We start from the raw sequence: 5,315 nt of genomic DNA, 5'->3' as shown, positions 1-5,315 counted from the left end.
TCTCACAGTCTTGGACTGGATATTATGAGACTTGAAATCTGGTTCCAGCACTTGTTGCCAATTACTCCTCATATCCTAAGTTAGCCATTTAAATTGAGCTTAATTTATGTATTGAGGAGATACATTGCAAGGTTTCTGAGGTCTTTTCTGCTCTAAAATTTTCATTCTAAGATGGTAGAAAAAATTAATTAAAAAATTTAACAATGGTATTTCTTTAAATTCTTAGTCAAAATCAAGAAGAATATATCTGCAAAATTGTGTCCTGTTAGAATAGTAGTCAGAATCACTAGGAAATCTTGCAATTCCCAGATAAAGCTTCCTCTGTATTTAGAAGAAATAATCAATCTATCAGTTGACTAAACACAAATGTTTTATGCAATAAATTAATATTAATCTTAGGAAATACTGAATTGATAGATTTGAACCAGGAACAAAATCCACTAGTGTTTATCAGTGTTATACAATATTTCTCCTCATTAGATTTATCGTGACCATAGTAAGGTACCATTTTCTTTTTATTTCTGATAACACTTTTTTCAGCAATTTTATTATAATTGATTCAATCTACATCATTTATAATTTATATTTAATTTATGCTATTTTGAATTTCTAAATGTTTTAAGACATGCTTTATTCATATTTTAACAGTGTTAAAGTATAATTGATCTGTGATAAAATGTGCACATATAAAGTGTACAATTTAATGTTTTAACACATGTATACACTTCTGAAGCCTTTACCACAAGATAGTAAACATATCCATCACCTCTGCAAGTTTCTTTGTTCTCATTTATAATGAAAAATTAGAACCCACTGCAATCCTCTCTACAAGAAGCCTCTCTACAGGAACTGTGCTTTCAGTTATATAGATTACTTCGTATTTTTTTGCATTCTATATAAATGGGATCACACCATATATACTGTTTTTCGACTCGCTTTTGAAACTCAGTATAATTATTTCTAGATTCATCCACACTGTGTTTATCAGTAGTTTGTTACATTTTATTGTATGGACATACCACAATTTGGATGATGGTCATTTGAGTTATTTCTGGTTTTTGACTATTGAATATAAAGATTCCATGAATCTTTGGGTACAAGTCTTTGTATGGACATCTGTTTTTGTTTCTCTTAGGAGTATAATGGCTGAGTCATATGATAGGTATATATTAAACTGTCTAAAAAACTGTCAAACTGTTTTCCAAACAGATAGGAGTCATGCCATTTTACATTCGCACCAGGAGTGTATGAGAGTTCCCATTCTTCCCTGTCATCAACTTCATCAGAAATCAGTTGCTCCCTCTTTTCCCCACCTAGCGATGCTGGGCCTAGAAGTCTCTGCCAAGTTGTGGACATGGGCATTAGATCTGCAGGATGTGATTTGTTAAAGTTGTTAAGAATAAGGTCTACTTTAAGAGACATCAAGTGAAATTTAGAAGACAACGGAAGGGTAAAACTGATTACTATGCTCAGAAACGCTTGTTGATACAGGATAAAAATAAATAGAAAACACCCAAATACAGGATGATAGTGTAACAAACAGGTATCATTTGTCAGATTGCTTATGCCTGTATAGAAGGGGATATGATAGTCTACATAGCATATGCACATGAACTGTCAAAATATGGTGTGAAGGTTGGCCTGACAAATTACACTGCAGCGTATTATACTGGCCTGCTGCTGGACCATAGGCTTCTCAATAGGTTTGGTATGGACAAGATCTATGAAGGCCAAGTGGTGGTGACTGGAGATAAAGGCCTTGCCAGAACTACTACTGTCAGTAAAGTTTTTGGGGCCCTCAGGGAGCTGTGAATGGAGGTTTGTCTATCCCTTACAGTACCAAACGATTCCCTGATTATGATTCTGAAAGCAAGGAATTTAATGCAGAAGTACACCGGAAGCACATTATAGGCCAGAATGTTGCAGATTACATGGGCTACTAAGTGGAGGAAGATGAAGATGCTTACAAGAAACAATCCTCTCAATATATAAAGAACAGCATAACTCCAGACATGGAGGGGATATATAAGAAAGCTCATGCTGCTACATGAGAGAATCCAGTCTATGAGAAGACACCCAATAAATAAGTTAAAAAGAGGTAGAACCATCCCAAAATGTCCCTTGCTGAGAAGAAAGATCAGGTAGCTCCAAAGAAGGCAAGCTTCCTCACAGCTCAGGAGCGGGCTGCTTAGAGTTAAACCAAACAGTTTTTTATGAAGATTTTTCAGAAAGACAATAAACTTAAAAAACCAACAACAATTGCCCATATGTGGATCTATTTCTGGAATCTCTACTCTGTTTCTTTGACCAAGTTATTTCTTTATGCCAATCCAATACAGTCTTGATTATTGTAGCATCATAATAAACCTTGAGAGCAGATAGTGTTACTACTCCAACTTTGTTCTTTTTCAAAGTTGTTTTAGTGATTCTATATTTTTCTATTTCCATATGAGTTTTAAAATCAGCTTGAAAATTTCTTCAATTAAGACCTGCTAGGATTTGAACTGGCATTGTATTTAATCTATAGATAAGTTTGGGGAGAACTGACATCTTAATCATTTTGAGTCTTCTGTTGATGAACAAGTACAGCTCTTTATTTATTTATGTCTTCTTTATTTTTTTGCATGTTTTTTAGTTTGCATGGTGAATCACACTGTCTGATTTCAAATATTAAAACAACATTGCATTACTGACATCATCTCTATTCGATCATGATTTCTGTCCTGGTATTTATACTTTCCTTTCTGCTACGTTGAGTTAATTTTCATGTCTTCTGGTGTCTTAAAGTGATCATTGGTGTCATTAATTTGAGACATCTTGTCTTTAGTAATGTTAGCATATAGTGCTGTAAATTCCTAAGAACTGCTTTAGCGTCATTCCTTAGTTTTTGATATGTTTGTATTTTCATTGTCATTCAGTTCAAAATACTTTTTTATTTCTCTTTTTATTTCTTCTTTGATCCATGGGTTTTTTGATTTTCAAATATTTGGGGACTGATTGAATTTTAAGTCTATCCTGTTTTGGTTAGAGAAATACATTGTGTGAGTTGGATCTTTTAAAATTCACTAAGATTTATTTTATGGCTTAGTATATATCTTGGTCAATGTTTCATGTATACTTGAAATGAATATGTGTTGTGCTACTGATGGATGGAACGTACTACAAATGTCAATCAGTTTTCTCACATGCATGTCCTGATCAGTACTCTGATAAATACTTGAGGAGTATATTATGCAAATATTTGGGGTTCTTTGTGTATCTCTCACCTCTCCAGATCTCTATTCTGTGAATTTCAAAAGACTTGCTATCCTTGTGCTCTCATTTTCATTTCCTTACCTTACAGAGTTCACCAATTTCCATCTGGGCTCTCCTTTCTTGAGTTGTGGCTTAGAAATTCTCTCAAAGCAGGAAGGTGATGCAAATGTGGGGCTCTGTTTTTCATCTCTCTGGGTTCCTTGTACTTCATTGCCTAGTGTTTTGCAATTTAAAAAAATGCTTGTTTCTCAGGAGGTTGATGAGGGCGGATCATGAGGTCAAGAGATCGGACCATCCTTGTCAACATGGTGAAACCCAGTCTTTACTAAAACCAGAAAACTTAGCTGGGTATTGTGGTGCATGTCTGTAGTCCCAGCTACTCTGGAGGCTGAGGCAGGAGAATCGTTTGAACCCAGGAGGCAGAGGTTGCAGTCAGCCGAGATTGCGCCACTGCACTCCAACCTGGAGACAGAGCAAGACTCCGTCTCAAAAAAAAAAAAAGCTTGTTTCAGACATTCTGTTTGTTTTTGTTGTTGCTTGTTATTGTTTCAGGAAGGAGGGTACATCCAATTACTGTTCCTCTAACTTAGATAGAAGCAGAAGTCAAGTACAGGTTCAAAATAAAAAATCTGCTGCGGTGTTTAAAAGATGACACAGGAAAAGTGGTATTTGAATCACTTGCTTGCAGTAATGTCTGTAATCACAGTTCCACATTTAGGTTAAAATGTAGTTTTTCATTATTCTGAGAATCTTGTTTTCTGAAGGTTCAAATGCAGGTATAAAAACAATTCTTTTAGGTTGAAACATAAACATTAAGAAAATAAAGTATTCCATTTGAAAAGTGGGATTTGTGTGCATTCACAGTAGCATAATCCAAAATCAAATATGAGCTTTAAAGGGAATAATTGAAAGTTGAAGGCTCTCAACTTTGCCCCTAATATTTCCTCATTTTATTTACCAGAAAATAAGTTTTTTCTCAAAGATAGTGCTTCTTAGGAAAATATGAAGATCTGTAAGGCATTTATGTAGTCTCTTTATAGAAGGACTGTATCAGTCCCACAGAAGCTCAAATATACCATTGTATGATACAGTTCCTCTACCTAGACAAAATAAGGTCAATAATCTTTCATACCTTGAAAAAGGATGGGGTCTGGTTCCAAGATGACCAAATAGGAATAGCTCCTGTCTGCAGCTCCCAGCGTGATCGACGCAGAAGGCGCATGATTTCTGTATTTCCAAATGAGGTACCTGGTTCATCTCATTGGGACTGACTGGACAGTGGGTGCAGCCCACAAAGGGCAAGCCAAAGCAGGGTGGGGCATCGCCTCACCTGGAGAGTGCAACATCAACAAAAAGGTCATCTACACCAAAACCCCATCTGCAAGTTACTAACATCAAAGACTAAAGGTAGATAAAATCACAAAGATGGGGAGAAACCAGAGCAGACAAGCTGAAAATTCTAAAAATCAGAGCACCTCTTCTCCTCCAAAGGATCGCAGCTCCTCACCAGCAATGGAACAAAGATGGACAAAGAATGACTTTGAAGATCAAGTAGAAGAAAGGGTATCAGTGATTGAAGATAAAATTAATGAAATACAGTGAGAAGAGAAGTTTAGAGAAAAAAAGTAAAAAGAAATGAACAAAGCCTGCAAGAAATCTGGGACTATGTGAAAAGACCAAATCTACGTTTGATTAGTGTACCTGAAAGTAATGGGGAGAATGGAACCAAGTTGGAAAACACTCTGCAGGATATTATCCAGGAGAACTTCCACAACCTAGCAAGGCAGGCCAACAATCAAATTCAGGAAACACAGAGAACACCACAAAGATGCTCCTGGAGAAGAACAACCCCAAGACACATAATTGTCAGATTAACCAAGGTTGAAATGAAGGAAAAAATGTTAAGGGCAGCCAGAGAGAAAGGTCGGGTTACCCACAAAGGGAAGCCCATCCGACTAACAGCGGATCTCTCGGCAGAAACTCTACAAGCCAGAAGAGAGTGGGGGACAATATTCAACATTCTTAAAAGAATTTTCAACCCAGAATTTCACATCCAGCCA

At 36.2% G+C, this 5,315-nt stretch overlaps 1 pseudogene; it reads left to right on the top strand.

Annotated features, from left to right (window-relative positions):
• The first annotated feature begins 1,374 nt into the window (after positions 1 to 1,374).
• On the top strand, positions 1,375 to 2,192 carry LOC108517975 (60S ribosomal protein L5 pseudogene; annotated as a pseudogene).
• Positions 2,193 to 5,315: the final 3,123 nt, after the last annotated feature.

Source organism: Rhinopithecus bieti, unplaced genomic scaffold (genome assembly GCF_001698545.2).
Source record: "Rhinopithecus bieti isolate Rb0 unplaced genomic scaffold, ASM169854v2 scaffold_41905, whole genome shotgun sequence".
NCBI classification, from domain to species: domain Eukaryota; kingdom Metazoa; phylum Chordata; class Mammalia; order Primates; family Cercopithecidae; genus Rhinopithecus; species Rhinopithecus bieti.
The sequence above is the reverse complement of the archived record's forward strand: the minus strand, read 5'-3'. Positions and strand labels throughout refer to the sequence as shown.